Source organism: Euprymna scolopes, chromosome 23, assembly GCF_053919585.1.
Source record: "Euprymna scolopes isolate OS-2025 chromosome 23, ASM5391958v1, whole genome shotgun sequence".
In the NCBI taxonomy this organism is placed as follows: domain Eukaryota; kingdom Metazoa; phylum Mollusca; class Cephalopoda; order Sepiida; family Sepiolidae; genus Euprymna; species Euprymna scolopes.
The window spans coordinates 100,689,064-100,707,318 of record NC_136504.1 but is presented as its reverse complement, the minus strand read 5'-3'; the positions used below and the strand labels follow the sequence as shown (position 1 = coordinate 100,707,318).

General features: G+C 32.6%; 1 protein-coding gene across 4 annotated transcripts in view; it reads right to left on the bottom strand.

Moving 5' to 3' along the window:
• The window catches only part of LOC145246068 (uncharacterized), a 74,086-nt gene extending 56,832 nt beyond the window's left edge, over positions 1 to 17,254 (bottom strand). The window contains exon 1 of one of the 4 annotated variants that reach the window (XM_080107914.1): positions 17,113 to 17,254. The gene's annotated coding sequence lies outside the window, so the exon portion shown is untranslated. Of the gene's footprint in view, positions 1 to 10,190; positions 10,359 to 16,885 lie in introns of those variants that run through there. The other 3 variants (XM_080107915.1, XM_080107912.1, XM_080107913.1) reach the window with 3 other exon arrangements.
• Between the last annotated feature and the right edge of the window lie 1,001 nt (positions 17,255 to 18,255).

Here is an 18,255-nt window from a genome sequence, read left to right as displayed (position 1 = left end):
TTAATGTTTTTAGCCAATTTTTCGTTATTTTGTCGTCCGAAGGGTCAAGCTTCAAAGCGATACTGATCTTTTGAAAATCCGTTGCCTCTGTCGAAAGTTTTAGGCAGACATACAAACATACATACATACATACATACAAACAGATGAAATTTACATTATAGACTAGGGGGGGGGAGTACCCAGCGTTGCCCTGGTGCTTGTAGGTTTGTGCATTTGTGGGGGGGCGGGGTAAAGAAGAACAAAAACGAAACTTAATCCTGTTTGAATATAAAAAAAACGATAAAAAAACAGCAATTTTAAAAATGGAAAAAAAAAAAAAAAAAAAAGGGAGGGGGCTTGGTGACAGGTCAGCTCGAATCCAGAGCCTTGAGACCCATAGGCTAAGCTTGAACACCTGCGCTACAGTGACAGCCAATATAAGAGTGATTAAAAAGTTAATATCAAGCATCAAGCTATTCCCCAGTTTTTAATGAGGTCAAATCGTTTTACTGCGGGATAGTTGACGGTGATGTTTACATCCGGTTCCAATCCAGTTTTGCTGTTTTTATACTGAAAAGTGAAAGCAACATACAGCGATTCGAATATGTGGTATATTTATCTTTTGAAAGTCGGGCAAATTAAATAGACAGGCGACCCCCCACTGTTAAATTATAATTTAGACGTGATATAAAAAGTTTTAAGAAGGAATGAGCTGACCGAGAAGTTCAGTGAAAAACACAAAAAGCGAACACACATACATACACAAATTTTCGCTTTTATATTTATAGATTTCTCATACCTGAAAGAGAAAAGGTAACAGGAAGAGAGAGAGAGAGGAAAAAAAAGAGAGTGATAGAAAAAGAGAGCAATAAAGAAAGAGGGAGAGAGAGAGAAAGAGAGAGGAGAAGAGAAAGATTTGAATTTGTATGCAGTTTCTATTATATAACATTTATTTTGCCACAGATGTAGAAAACATAAAAAAAAAGGCTTCACAGAGAGACGACATCAAATATGCAGACGTTTCTTTTTTGATGACACTTTAACTTTTCCTCTTTAAATTACGACATGTCCCATTTTCTTTCATTCTTTTGACATTACTTTTTGTGCAACAAACCTATTACAACGTTTAGGTCAAATCAGATAGAGAATCAATATATATATATATATATATATATATATATATATATATATATATATATATATATATATATATATATATATATATATATATGGTGAGTCACGGGAAACGGATGATTTTTAATTCACCATTTTTCATGTAAGTGTCATAAGCAAACACTTGGTGTTCATGACTCCACGGTAACATGAGGACAATGAACTGAAAAGAAAAGCAATTTAAAATCAAAAAAAAAATTAAAAAAAAAATTTAATGTAAAAGATAAACAAATAACTAAGTGGCAGGAAAAGCAGCCTTGACTGTGGGGTACCACGCAAACCCTTCTGTTAAAGTTCGGCTCAGGAAGGCCAGCCTCTCAGCATCTCCATGACACCTCAAGAACTGTGAACCCAATGTTTCCCTTTGTCCCAAAGAAACGAGTACAACTTGCTCTGTAGGAATTTTAGATAGTTCTCAGACAGGGGAAGTAGAGCCAGTCAGTAAAAGATGATGAGCGGAAAAACGTAGGTAGCACATGTCTTCGCCCTACCCTTCAAGGATAGTTTCCTTTGAATCCATGAGTCAAACACAGCTTCGACCTTTGACTTTACCTCTGATCAATTCTTTTCCAGCTGGAGATCCGATCAGAACCACACGCCGAGGATCCGAACCAGGCCATCAGTCCAGCTGAAGGGAGCGGTAAGTTTGCACACCTCCAGGTTCCTAACCACAGACCAGTTGACTTGCTGCGGTTGATTTTAGCCTCCCCATAGTCTTTTCGTATCATGTGAGCACTCCTGTCACTGCCTCAATGTTTTGAAAGCTTGATACAAAGACGGTGATGTTATTGGCGAATGTGGAAACTGGCTCTTGATCTGCCAGACAGAGCGATCTCGCACAGGACTGAGTTTGCCTCCTCCCGTCTCAGCTTGCGAAGTAGCGGCTCCTACACAAGAACATAAAGCAGGAGAGACAGCGGACAGCCCTGATGCACAGACCGGGAGATAGCGAAGGATTTAGAATGCTTTCCATTTACCTGTACCACTGTTGTCAGTGCACGGTACAGTACGGTGATCCATTTGCAGAAGCCCAGTTGAAATCCAGCAGCCTTCAGAAAAGATGCCAGGAACTGATGGTCGATCCCTAGCGAAAGCTTTGGATTGATCCAAACTGATCAGCATGCTTTCTGTATTGTCTTCTATCCCTCTTTCCAAGATCGTACGGAGCAAGTGCAAGTTGTTTTGAATCGATCTCTCCTTCACGGCATAGTTCTGCTCTGTTTTGATGAATTCGCCAATAACGACCTACAGCCGATTCGATAGAACCTTGGTCAAAATCTTTAACTCTGTTTAGCAGAGTTATGGGCCTGTAATCATCTAGTTCTTCCCTACCTATCCGTTTTCCTCAGCAATGTGATCACTCCCTTAGTGACTTGATCCAGGATGGAACCCTCGTAAAACCAGTAGAATCAGTACCAACATGGGCGACAGCCTCAAATACAATTTGTAAGGCAGACCATCAAATCCCGGCGATCTGTTGCAGCTGACCTGCTTCAGTTACCCTGCCTTCGCAACTAGCCGCTCTAGCCGTCTCGAGGTGGGGCGAGCCAAATTTGTGGACAGGGAGATCAGGCTGTGAAACGCTCTTCAAAATATTAATTTATTGATTACGGACTATTATTCTCATTTTTATTAGTTGTTGTTTCACAACCTTTCGGCCAACAATTCCTCTGGCCTTCGTCAGGTGGTAACCGTGACGGATAGGAACTTCGAATCTCCTAACTGCATTCTCAACAATCACTGCCATCCATAGTTATTGCCGTCTTACCACGTTTCTGGGCAGTTGAAGGAGGGGTCACTTTTTTCACCGATATTTTTGAAAGTCATCGTCTCTTTTCAATTGTCTAGCCCTAATTTAAACCTACGTCACTTCTGGTTTGGTGATGGACGAAACAGATAACGCATTACGGGTTCGAGCCTGCCTGCCTACTACATTTTTTTTTTTCCTCCACAACACACACCTACAAACACCCGAGCAATGCTGGGATAAGGTGGAAAATTATTTATTAAAGAAAATGCAGTAAATGTTTACTTTAACTACAACGGAACACCAACCAATAAAATTTGTGTTTTTAGGTTTTCAGGGTTGCTGACAACGAATATGATATTCAAACCCGTCGCAAACTTACCGTTTGTATGGTATTAACCCCTGAACCCTCGCACTATTTTGTGCCAACTCACCGCCATTGTTTATGCTATTTAACTCGAAAAAATGCTGCATTAAACAATATTTTTAGAAATACCCAATCATTTTAATGGCTACATAGAATTTTATTTTCTCGCAATAAAGTCATGCCGCGATTTAGTGACCGTCGCATAAGCACCTCCACAGATTTGTGTAAAACGTTAGCATTTCGTGTGTTTACTATTTTCTAAGTCAATTTCTATGGATGGGCATTGGCGCTATAATGGTTAATAGAAGTAACTTTTTTTTTTTTGCTATCGGATTTTCATATTTACACTGTAAGACAAATAGATTATTTTAACGAACTGCGCAGATGAGAGTTAAAAGAAAATTAATTTTAACGTCTTCTGTTGACACTTATGTATCTAAAGATAATGTTGCCTAAAGGCCTCCGTACTTTTTGGAAAAAAAGCGCAAAAATCACACTATCAATTCAAATAATCAAATAAAAACGATTTTTTTAGGTCGATTTTGGATTTGCATTTTTTATTATCTCAAAAGTCATATATTCTATTATATATTTTTTTTAATATTGGAAACCCGTTATAAAAAAAATCTTTGTTTTAACTTCATATTGTGTAATATTTGAATTTAATATCATTTAAAGCTTTAAAAAAAAAAAAATGATTATATTACCGATAAAAAGTATTTAATTTCTTTTTTTGACATAATAATATTGATTTTACGTCTAATTTTACTTACAACTTTAAGGTAAATGGGTGCTATTGCAGTCCGCACTACTTTTTAAATAGTATTTTCAAGTTTAATTAAAGTTATAGGATATCTGTTTTTTATTAAATTATAAAGTACAGAATAGGTACCAAACGCCCTCTCCTCATGTTAAGAATGGCTTTCTAAATAATAATGTTATTATTTCAGCACGGATCAATAAGTGCACTAGTACCCGTAAGTGAAAGAAGAGGATTTTATATTTTTATATATATGTAAAAATAACTATTTTTTTAAAAAAATTATTTGATCTTTTGAGTTAAAAAAAAAAAAAATCTAAATTTTTATGGACCTACATTTATTTTGTTAAGTTTTCGTAACATAAAATAAGGGGGGGGGGGTAGAACACCTAAAAAAAAAAAAATCCTCTAATATCTCGAACAAAACATACTTTCATTATGTTAGCTTAGTTAATTACGAATAAGTATCGAAAATTTCAGGTAAATATGACTATTATTTGATTTTTACTAGCTTTTTAAAACATGGGTATGTTTACTGCTTCAAAAACGTCACTACATAGGAACGATGTTTTAAAGCGTCAATAATGTAAACACGATTTTTGTCTCGCATTTTCATTATTTTTTTTGTGGCTGTAAAAATTTTTTTTTTTTTAAATATTAGCAGTTTATTTGAAGCTTCTTTTAATTGGTAAAAAAGTTAGGATGATAAAATTAAATTACAGTTACATTGTGTTAAATATGGGAGGGAGTTAAAACTGTGGTGCGCATTGGAGGTACCTACTGTCGCATTTGCATATCTGTCAAAAATTGTAATTGTATATCCGATACATGAATTGTTTTGGTAAATGTTACCTTACGCTACAACAGAGCACCGACCATTCTAATTTGTTTTTTTAGGGGTATTCAAGATCGCTGGCAACGAATCTGATAATCAAACCCGTCGCAAATTTACCATTTGCTTGGTATAAACCCCTGGAACCTGGGACTATTTTGCGCCATTTCACCGCCTTCAGTAGTGTTTTCTTACATGATATGTTCGTGTGCGCACGTGAGTACTGATGTGACTTATCACATTGCGGAGGAATCTTTTTAGCGGACACTTGAAATAATAAAGTTTAAAAAAAATAATGTTGTTTAGTTATTGTTACGTAGTTTTTAATGCTTTTTAATTGATCTAAAGAAGAAAAAAAAAAAAAAAAATTTTCACGAGTTTACAAAAACATTTTTATGTTTTCCATTTCTTTTTCGGGAGGGGGTATTCAATTATAGAACTTGTGTGGTTAACATGTGCTTCTACAGTTTAATTAACGTTTTTTCCCTAAGTAAAGCGCTAGCAGTGTCAGAAAATCGCCATTAAAATGCGTGATGAAAACTTGAATATTTAGACTTACTATTTTTTTAAGCTTCTAACTATTTGAAAAGTTACACTTCAAACCCTAATTTTTTTCAATAAAAGGAGCAAAGACAAAATTTTAAAATAATATCAGGTTTAATAGCAAAAGACGCAATATTTGTTTTTTTAAATCGGTTTTCTTTAAAAAAGATTTCAAGAAAATCAACGAATTTTAACTTACTTCGAATATATATATATATATATATATATATTTATATATGTATATATATATATATATATAAATATATTCCAAAAAAATCACTTACCTATAAAAAATACTAATCAATGGGTACTTCCATTCTTCATTGTTAAGAATTTATCCATATTTATATTTTATATTCCATGTACTTTTTAAATAAAATACTTTTTTAAGCAAGTATTAAAAAATAGCGCGACATCAGATGTTTCAGCACGGAAATAAAGGGAGACAACTGTCTCCTTTTATTCGAGTTAAGAACTATGGTGGCCTGTAAGGGCCAGAATTAATCTCCCATTCTATAGCTGGCTGTAAACAAAAGTTAGTCAATATGGGCCACCGTAACTTGAAAAATAATCACATTTCACTTATAAGTTTTTGTCGATAAAAAAATTCCACTCGACCGATTTTCGATTTTTTTTTTTTTATTCTCTTAAAGAAATACATGAGTTTTTTTTATTTAATATATTTTATTTTGTCTTTATGGAGTGATTTTTTTTTTTTTTTTTAAATTTAAAAAAAAAAAAAAAAAAAAAAGAAAACATTGAATGAAGCAGAAAAAATTGTTGTAGGTATTAAATTTTTTCAGGACAAAATTTAAAAAAGGGTTTCACTTAAAAAAAAAATCAACGTGGTTAAAAAAAAAAGAAAAAGGTTTTAAACTTTTGACTTTACAGGTAAATTTGCACAAAACTATTCTTTTTTTTGTTTTAAATTAGATTATTTTATTTATAATATATTATTTTCATTTTAATAGATATTTCAAAATAGAGGGGGGGGGCTGAATTAAAAAAAAAACCTTTGTCTAGAATATTATATCCGATTTACTGGAAAGAGCATAAAATTTCGCAGTAACCCTGCAAATATTGTAAAAATTGAACCAATAGAAAAATTTTGATAGATTTTTAAAGTGAAAAAATTGAAAAAAATTAAACTCGTAAAATTCAATTCATTTTATTACATAAAAAAAAAATTGTTGCATGAGCGCGCGCAGGCACTTTGTAAACACTGTTTTTTTTTTTTAAATAAAAAAATAATATTTCTATTATTTTTCAAAAAAAACTTTAATAGTTTATTTTGGAAGTATATTCCATAAAGAAATTTTTAAAAAAAACACTCTAAAAAGAGAAATTACGAGTTTTGTATATTTTATTCGCAGTTTTGTGTTAAGGGTGTCAAAAATTCCCAAAAAATTCTGACACACCAAGTAAAGCGCCAACATAAAATACCGTCCCTGCCCCTCGCCCCAATGCAAACAGAATTTTTGTGAAATGTTAAATGGTATTATACTATGTCGACGCCTTACTTATGGAAAAACGGTTAATTAAACTGCAGAAGCACCTGCTAAACTACACAAGTTCTATAATAAGTTTTATACCACCACCACACTCTGAAAAGAAAGAAAGAAAAATATAAAAATATGTTTTTGTAAACCACTCGTGAAAACTTAATTTTTTAGATCAATTAAAAAGCATTAAAAACTATGTAACAGACATACACAAAAAGTAAACTACATTTTTTTTTTTTTTAACATTTCTTGTTATTTCAAATGTCTACTAAAGATTCCTCCACGATATGATACATCACAACACTACTGAAAGCGGTGAAATGGCGCAAAATAGTTCCGGGGTCCAGGGGTGAAATACCATGCAAATGGTAAAATTGCGATGGGTCTGATTATCAGATCCCAAATTTATTAGAGTGGTCGGTGTTGTAGCGTTTACCTATTTTCTTCCTTTTCGTTTTAAAGATCATTCGGTAAATATGAAGAATTACTCCACCCTCAAAAATTCCTTTAAAATTTCCACTCTTATAGGTTTTCGGGGGTCACTGAAAACGAAAATAACGTTTAAAATTACGGCAAACGAGTAGTTTCCAAGATATGAAGAAATGTTGATATTTAAAAAGTCGGTGATCACTTTTCTATATTAATTTAACGTAAAATGAGCACACACTTTGTGGCCACGATATTTTCAGGGGGGAGGGGGGCTTTCTTTCCACCCACGGAAAAGCCTTTAAAATTACCATTAACTTTTAAAATTCCAGGAAACAAGTAGTTTCCAAGATATGAACAATGCACTCACTTTATGGTCACCTTTTTTTTCTTTTTTCTTTTTTTAGGGGGGGTGGTGGACTGCCGGTTTGTTTTTCGTTCTTTTTATGGAGGGGGACATTCAATTATAGAACTTGTATTGTTTTTTAACAGGTGCTTATGCAGTTTAATTAACTGTATTTAGCAAAAATTCTGTTTACATTTGGTGGGAAACGGTGGAAGGGTGGGGGTGTTGTGGCGGCCACACCGCCATAACACCCTCACCCCTCACAATAACTCCCGTCCCTCCACGCCTCTCACCAAATGTAAACAGAATTTTTGTAAAATATTAAACAGTTCTTCTACTCGGTTAATGCCGGCGCGTTCGCGTTACTTACCGGAAAAAATTTACGTTAAATTAATATAGAAAAGTGATCATCCCCCACTTTTTAAAAACTAACATTTTTTTTTTCATATCTTGTAAACTACTCGTTTGCCGAAATTTTAAACGTGATTTTCGTTAACATTACAAAATTGCAAGTGTGCATTAAATTCGGTTCCCACATCATTTGACAAATACAATTATTGACATCTGTTTCCAATTCACACGCATCGCACGTTTCAAAAGGAAACGTGTTTACTTTAGGTAAAACAGGTTTACGCTACTTTAGAAATATATATATTAATATATAAATAGGTTATCTTCAAGTTTCGTCACCCAGTGTTTACAGAGGTTTTGCGCGGAGCAGCAGTCAGCACTGTCATCTGCAAAATGAAACTAGCCCCCCCCCCCCCTAAATTATATATATATTTTAATAAGCAAACGAACACAAAAGATTTTTATTTTTAGTAAAACTTGCGAAGTATGCGCTGTTTTACGGTTGGGTTAAAAATGGAACGGAAATTTAAATTTCGTTCCATTTTAATCTTTTTTTATTTTTTTAATTGTGCCCTCGCAAAAAAATAAATAAATAAATAAATAAAAAAACGAAAGTAATCGAAATAACATTCAATAATGGTACTTTTGGGTTTGTATTACTGTACACATAGATTCGAAAACGTTGTCAAAAAACAAATATATAACAAATAAATGTTATCAAATGCAAGATAAGTTACTTTTCTACCAAACTGGATATAATTTTCGTGTTTTTATTCAATTTAACATGTTTATTCAGCTCAAAAAGCATACAGTGTTTACCGATGTATTGGAAAATTCAAGATGGCGGCCGACTCTCTCTTTAACACGGTAAGTTCGGGAAAAGGTGTTATAAATGATAAACTAGACAAAACACTATTAAAAAACCACCGAATATATGTCAAGTTATGTCACGGTAACATATATTGAGCAAATTTCTAACAGTATATATCATATATAGATATAGCTTTACCAGCTGTAGACGTACTTCCCAGTTTTTTTGGGTTTTTTTTTTTTTTCAGAATAACAGAACTTTTTTAACGGCAGATGTGTATTTTAGGTTGCTAAATAGCCTCTAACCCTCGCACTATGAAAAGGGAAAAATGTTAGTGACACCGTGTAGTTTCATATATATATATATATATATATATATATATATATATATATATATATATATATATATATATATATGTTATTTGTTTTTGCGATACGTCTTGAATGAATTCAATTATTTACGAAAGTACATTTTTACCTAAATGCGAGTTGGGAATAATTTTCCCTTTAACCAATTTGGTACCCCCCACATGGGGAGCGGCGGCATACATATTATTTTTAAAATATAATTATCCACTGACACGTGTTTCGTCGTCTACGACTCATCTCGCTAGATTCAGCTACTCTGATGAGTCGTAACTCATCTCGCTAGATTCAGCTACTCTGATGAGTCGTAACTCATCTCGCTAGATTCAGCTACTCTGATGAGTCGTAACTCATCTCGCTAGATTCAGCTACTCTGATGAGTCGTAGACGACGAAAAACACGTGTCAGCATTTGCGGATAGATATGCTGACATTTATTTTTTTATTTCTTTTTAAATGACGACTTTTTTTTTTTTTTTTAAATAGCATTTGCGGATGATGGGTAAAAAAAAAAAAAAAAAAAATAACTAAACCATTTACTGATAATTTCTCACTTTTACAAATATTTTTAACAAATAAATGTTATCAAAGTTAAGATACTGAGAAATTGTCAGTAAATGGTTTATTTATTTATTTATTTATTTATTTTTTTTTTCGTTTTTTACCTATCCGCAAATGCTATTTAAAAAAAAGTCGCCATTTAAAAAGAAATTAAAAAACCAATATCAGCATATCCATCCGCAAATGCTATATAAAAAAAAAATCGATAAAAGTCGTCATTTAAAAAGAAATTTAAAAACAAATGTCTGTAAAAGTGAGACATTATTAATAAAATAATGTTTAGTAATTTTTTTATTTTTTAATATTCATAAAGAGTAAAACTTTTTTTTCAAAATAAATAAATAAATAAATAAATAATGTGACAAATAAGCGTTTAGTTACTACAACAAAACGTCAGTAAATAATAATAAAAAAAATGTTACGTGTACTTGCGTCAGGAAGGGAGCGACGCTTGTTTTTTTTTATGCTGGTCGCCATGGAACTCAACGCCCAAAGAGTACCAATGTTTTTTAACATGATTTAGAAATAAAATAATATATTGTTAGTTGCGATTAAGTAAAAAAAAAAAAAATGAAAATAATTTACATTTTGTTTAGGCGGTGTCACTAACATTTTTCCCTTTTCAGCGCAGGCTTGCCAAACTATAATAAATGTTTGAAGCCAAATTTTTCAGGAAAAAAGGCCAAATTCAAAGAGAAGTCACATTTTTATAGGCCAAGAAAAGGCCAAATTGAAAATTAAAGAAAAATTGACTATATTGAAGTTTTCAACAGTTTTATTTTTATGTATTAGTTTTATCATATTTTCTTGGCAAAAACGTTACCCATGGAATTGAAACTGAAAAATATACTTTGCACCTCTCCTCCAAGCATATATTTTGTTTTTGATTTAATAGGGAACGGTTTTATTTTTGATATTTAGGCAAATAATTTCATTACAATACATTCTACAGTTTAGATATTTTTAACATTATACAAGAAAACGTTAAAGAATATTTAGTACTATTTTAATATTAAATAATTTAAGGAAAAGTTGGTAAATTTCTAGATGAAAACTCCAAGGTGCCCCCACCTCAAAATAACAGATAGATTTACTTCTTTAGACGATTACGTTTGAATATCTCGAAAAACTTGGGTAAAACAATTATTTTAGAATTTAGAGTGAGAGATCAGTCTCACATATAAATTTAACATACGCTGATCAACCATTTCTAACAGGATAGCATTATAAGAGCATATAACCAGAATTTATTCCGCGAAAGAAGATAAATTGTTTTTTACAAGATTATTAACTTAAATTATTTAAATACTAGCATGACCCGTTAACTGGTGTTGCCCCGTGGAAGCACCCCTCCCCCCTGTAAATAATTAAAGTTTTTTTTTTTACACAGTGATCACCACTTATCAAGGCCCGGAAGCCACTCAGGGATAAGGGTTATTGCAAGTACATTACGTTAGTAGTAGTATAGTATAGTATAGCTGTTGTTGTTGTTGCCCAACCCCCAACCTCCTCATGTTAAAAACGGCTATCAGAATAGACACCTCATTTTTTGAAGGGGGTTGTCAAAATATTTGTCACAAATTTAACCTTGATAATCATTGTCATGATACCCACCCGCAAATACTATGCAACCAACAAAAAAATTGGGGGAGGCAGGGTCGGTTGAATAAAATTAGATTTGTTCTTTATGAGTGTGTACAAATCTGGCGGTCACTGATTTAAAGTGCATAATACAACTCTTTATATCTCGAAAACTACTCGTATCTGCCAAATATAAATGAGATTTTCTTAATCAGCATAGTCGAAAACTTATAAAGTCAGCATTTTAAAGAAAAGTGTGGAGGTGGAGCTAAGGCAAAAATTTACCTATAAAAAACAGGTAATGTATGTGAAGTGTCGATAAAGAGCCAGGAAAAGAGAAGTAAACAAAATACTCCACAGGAAGTATAATTTGTCTATTGATTTTAGACAATCGCTAACGGCCATTTTGTGAGGGGAGTTGTCCAAGTATTTGCCCCAAATGTAACCTTGATAATCGTTGTTAGGCTAACCATCCGCAAAAACTATAAACCAACAAAAAAATTGGGGGGGGGGTGGAGGCAGTGTAAAAGAAAACAAAAAATAGCATCAAGTAAGGTTTGCTAAGCCGCTCCAAAATCGAAAAATAAAAAATGATACCCGTACATATTTGTTTTTTCAGGGTTTGTTTTTGTTTAGGGAAGGGGGGGGATAGTGACGTGTTGTTAATCTGCGCATAGGTAAGTGCAAGGTTATTAGTATTTAATTTTCTGTTTATGAGCATTTATTATGTTTGTATTTGTTTTTGTTTGTTTTTTTTTTGACTGGGGAGATAAGATTTTTGGTGTGTATACCTATTTTTGCCTAATACATAATTATATCAAAGAGTTTTCTTGTTAATTTATTTGGAACTGATATTTTCACCCGTGTATTTTTTATGAACAAGCACCAGGATAACATTAAGAAGTTTGTAAAATTAAAATTAAATTATATCTTTATTTTAAAGTAGATGAGGACTATCAGCTATCCTTCATAAAGATGTGATTCTACTTTTTTCAAATGATTATGTGTGAACATCGAAAAAAGAAATATTTTATAATTAATTAGTTTCACATATAAATTAAACATTAAATGATCCTCCATTTTCAGGTCATCATAACTTTTTAGGATAGTTAACTTTTTTCTATCTCTATGTCTGACTGGCAAAATCATAAAACCAGAAGAAATCGCCTTAAAAAATAAAAAGCATAGAATTTATCTCCCATAGCAAAAATATGCTCCAGTTTAGCAGATTTTTTCTTTCACTGACCAAGGACAGACTAGATTTCACCCCAAACATTTTTATTACATTTGCATCAGAACAGGTACTACACTTTAACGTAAGCACTGATTTACGACTGGGCCAGATTACGATAAAAGAAATGTTTATAGGCGATATAAAATATTGGGGTTTGTATTACTGTACACATAGATTCGAAAAAGTTGTCAAAAAACAAATATATAACAAATAAATGTTATCAAAGGCAAGATAAGTTACTTTTCTACCAAACTGGATATATTTTTCGTGTTTTTATTCAATGTAACATATTTATTCAGGTCGGAAAACATACAGTGTTTACCGATGTATTGGAAAATTAAAGATGGCGTCTCACACCCTCTTTAACACCGTAAGTTTAGGAAAAGGTGTTATAAATAAAAAAACTATACAAAATACTATTAAAAACCCGCCGAATATATGTCAACCTATGTCACAGTAACATATATTGAGCAAGTTTTTAACCGTTTTTTTTTTTATTTATAACACCTTTTCCCAAACTTACCGTGTTAAAGAGAGAATCAGACGCCATCTTGAATGTTCCAATACATCGGTAAACACTGTATGCTTTTCGAGCTGAATAAACATGTTACATTGAATAAAAACACGAAAAATATCCTGCCTTGATAGAGTTCAAAATGGACTTCATGGCAAGTACTCGGCTCAGCTCCAATCTATGGTCCCCCCTCGCCAAACTTTCACAAGAAACACTCGTCTACCAGAAAACACTATCACTAATTTCCCCCACTCTTTATCTGTGTCTAAACCTAAACGTAGATTCCATGAAGAAAGCTTCTTTCTTAGAACTGCACGCCTGTGGAATTGTCTTCCGTTTTCCTGCTTTCCAACTGACTACAATATTGTTGTGTTCAAGTCTAACGTAAACAAGTTTTTGATGAGCCGTTCCATATAAGTTAACAAATTTACCAAATTGATTACTATATTGTCCAATTTCTACTGTACACTCTTTAACCCTTATCCTCGAGTGGCCTCTTGGCCTTGATAAGTGGTGATGCCTGTGTAAAAAAAAAAAAAAAAAAAAAAAATATATATATCCAGTTTGGTAGAAAAGTAACTTATCTTGCCTTTGATAACAATTATTTGTTATATATTTGTTTTTTGACAACTTTTTCGAATCTATGTGTACAGTAATACAAACCCGGTTTTTTTTTTAAAGATTATGTCATAATTAATCCTTTGGAGTTAGCATCTATTTAGTACTACACATGAAATCTGGAGAAAACACTTAAAATGAGTAAATATGCTAGTATAATCAACAGATTTCTAAGATGGCGGCATGATTGAAAGGTAACTGGTTATTAGCTGAGACTCCACATCCAGTTTGAAATATAGATATGATTTATTTTTAATTTACCAAAGTTCTTTAATGTTTTCCCTTTATGCATCCAAGATTTTCATAAACTCAAAAGATTTTTATCTATATCTTTCACTCCTGCTATTTTTTCCATATTTAACCAATTTTATCATTTTTACTAGTGCCAATTTTCCCCTGCCATTTTATTGATACAGTTTGTACATAAATTCTTATTTATCTATTCTATTTGTCAGTCGCCGCAATACCAAATTTACTCCGGGGGTGGGGGGTATCAACTTAAAATATCTCTAAAATATTAATAAATTTAATCTTAGTCATAACTCTAAAAGTAGATTTTGTTTCCAAGAACAATCTATGCGTCATTATTAAGAGAAATGTGAGATAGTTAGAAAATCTATAATTAATGATTTTAATGAAACTTTTGGGACTTACTCAGGAAAAAATATAAGATTATTTTTTAAAAATTTCTTTTTAAATACAACTTTAGATAGCTATTTTAGAGATAGTTTAGCAGTTAGCTATTTTAGAGATAGTTTAGCAGTTATAAGTTTTCAAATTTCCATAAATTGAAAATAAATTGATTCAGTTAATTTCAAAGTACTAGGTTTAAAGAATTCCAAACGAAAAATACAAACATTAATTATTTCAGAGGATATATACTCAGTGACCGAGTGACCTGACTGGACAGAGCCAAGGTGATAGCACTAAAAAACATGTTTCCTTAGAATGTTTCATACTCAACTGTGAACTCTCTGAGAGATTCCATATAAATGTTTAATAAATCTGAAAACAAATTTAAACTTTTTGGTGTAAGATTCCTTTAGTCTTTAGAAAAAGATTTGTTTTTCTTGATATGACAAATATTAACAGATGTTGATTCTGGGGCTGTTTTTCTCATGCAAATCCATGAATCGAGAAAAAGAAGCCAAAACTTAAAAAAAAAACAAAAAAAAACAAAAAAAAAACCTACAAATTTTGGCATCCGAACTACTTTTTAAATTACTTAATTATGACTTTTTCTTTCATAATTACTATTAAAAAATATTTAGATAAAATGGTTAGAAAAAGGCCGAATTTGAAACCAAATTAAAAAAAAAAAAAAAAAAAAAGGCCGAACTGCTTTTTAAAAGGCCAAATTCGCGAAATTTGGCCTTAAAAAGCCAACCTGGCAACTCTGTTTCAGCATGTAAAGGTTAGAGACTATTTTTGCAACCTAAATTACACACCTGCCCTTTTAACTAATAAACATTGATCAGAAGGGATCTTTTTAGGGAATTCATCGCGAACAGGACGGTCAGCAGAAAATGGAAGTAAACACAGACATGCACTTTGAACAACGTGAACAAAGTCATATTATTTGCATTTTGAAATTATAAAAAAAAAAAAAATCAATAACTACATTAGTACATTCCATAAGAATAATTTTGATTTTAAATTTCACTCGTATGAGAAATTAATCTTGAATATTTCAAGAGTTTAGTGTGTGTGTATATATATATATATATATATATATATATATATATATATATATATATATATATATAATTTACGACAGGGGGGAAAATCAACTATAGAATTCGTCTTAAAAACAAAAAATATTTATAAGAGAAAATGTTTCTTGCGCAAAATGAAAATCAAAGAACCGTGTCAAAACCGGAAATTCAAATTAAAAAAAAGAAGTTAAATTAGGACATTACAAAAACACGATGTAGTTCTAGCTCATTTAAAAACATTTTTATTTACAAACAATTGCTCCTGCTCATTTCGTAAATACATGCATAAATTTTGATTAACGCGTTTTTTATCGACTAGAATGCCATATTAAATCAAGAGCTCTGGTAGTATTGTATACTATTGAGCCCCCCTTTACGGAAACTTTAACAAATGTATAAACAGATATAGACCTACACGCACACGCAACCATTGTTGAACACAACATAATTCGGTACTAATGCAGAGAGTGATTCGGACTTAAATAATAACGTTATTATTTAAAAAGCCATTCTTAACATAGGGAGGGTGTTTTGTACCTATTCTACAATTGAATAAAAAAATATATCATAAAACTTTAATTAAACTTGGAAATACGATTTAAAAAATAGCGCGGATGATCACTCTCTGCAGACTCTGCACTGCACTAGCACCCATAATTCTTCTGCTGGATGAGAATTTTTTATTTTCTCGATTTTCATCTATGTATTTTTTTAGTTTAAAAAAATTAAGATTAATGAATCGTCCACATCACGAGTATTTTCGATTCCTCGTCGAATAATCTTCAGGTGCCAAAATGGGCTTGCTTCCATTTGAATAAGCAAACGAAGAAAAAAAATTGATAACAATTTTTAGTCTGTTTATTTTTTTTGTTTTTTAATACAATTTTTAAAAAATAAAAACGAAAATAAAACTAGTTTCATTTTGCAGCCGACAGCTCCGTCCGTAGAAAGCTTTTGTAAACAACGGGGACTGGAAGAAAACTAATATATATATATATATTAGTCAACAACAGGCGATAGAATTTTGTTGCGAGTAACAAAGTTTGCTTAAATGAAAGAATGCTGTCTAAACACACATATAAAAGAGGGAAAGAGGAAGAGAGAGAACGAAATAGGATACTTCTGCAGTTTACCGATTGTATTGAAGTAATAACGTTATTTAGAAACCCATTTTTAACATGAGGAGAGGGAGTAATTTTGTTAATCAATCTGTACTTTGACCTAACAAAAGATACCGTAAGAATTGAATTTAACTTGATAATCCTATCTACAAAATAAATAAATAAATAACACGGTTCGTAAACTGCAGAAGTGCGCGAGACAGAATAGATAAAAATCATTTTGTAGATGCCAGGCCAAGAAACGGTGAATGAATGAAATTCGTCGATAAAATAAACACCGAGCGAGCGGTGTGGAAAAAAAGAAATGATAACAAATTAATAAAAATAAAACGAGACCCACCTTGAGTTCCTGTCTCTAACAAAAAAAGGAACAAAAAAGAAAAGGGGGAAAAAAGAGAAAGATGGAGTCGCTTATTGTGTGTTGCGTAGTGATGATGGATACTAAAAATGTCCGTAAGTCGCCTTGTCATAAAACGACGTTCACACCCTTAACGCGGAAGTAGCAGTAGTTTCAAATGACTAAAACGGGGCGGGGCAAAAAGGTTTCGACCGAGATGATTGACGTACCTGTCAATACAACTAGAGGCCTTATGATTAATACCGTGTACTAATAGCGACAAACTATTGTCAGCTGTTAGCTTCTCCCGTTCGTCGATCGGATCAGTGTCCATGAAAATGGCTTATAATCGATATCAAGAGGAAGTTTTATGTACACACTTGCTGAGAGGGAGAGAGAGAAAGAGAGATAGATAGATAGATAGATAGATAGAGAGAGAGAGAGAGAGAGAGAGAGAGAGAGAGATGCGTGTTTTGTTTGGCTCCTACGTACTTATCGCATGTCGCATCGCATAAGGGCAAAGTTCGACATAATGCCGGTTTTATATGTTGGGGAGGGGGATAAAGCCCCCCCCCCCCCCGAAAAAAAAGAAGGGGACTCCGAATAAGAATAGAAATGACCTATACAGTTCCGTCAATACTATTTAATAAATGAGGACGCCCTAGGCGATAAACAATAGCAATGGAGGTAATACCTGGGAGGATGCTAGTGACGGGCAAAGGTCTGGTGATGCCTGTCCTAGTGGTGCATAAAACCAACTTATTGACAGTAAACTCCAAAGACTCAAGTATAAGTCCTAGTACTCAGAAATATGAGAAAGGGAGATAATCTTAATATGATTCGATGCCCCTCCCACTTCAATTTATATTACTGGGGTCACCACCTTTCGCCCCACCTCTTTCAGCTACAGCCACGCCACTAGAGGATGTCGTCGTAAGACCAAACAAATACTACACTTTGATGTAATTACCAGCCTATGTATTATGATAAAAACTGATTTAAAAGAAATATATATATGATTTTTAGAATGTGAGAAATTGTATATAATAAATTCCACAGCCAAATAACGTCGCAGCCCACAAGAGCCATGACAGTCAAAGAACCGGAAATACAATACTCGAGTTTCGCCCTCATTTGACCTCATCAGTTAGACACATCCGAACTCAGGATTCGAAACCCGAGCCTCTTGCATGCAAGGCAAGCACTCTACCAACTGAGCAAACGCCCTGCACACAAGAATTTCTATTAACCAACACAGATCAAGTAAACTGCGCCGAAATCCGACTGTGAAATGAACCTATATATATATATATATATATATATATATATATATATATATATATATATATATATATATATATATATATATATAT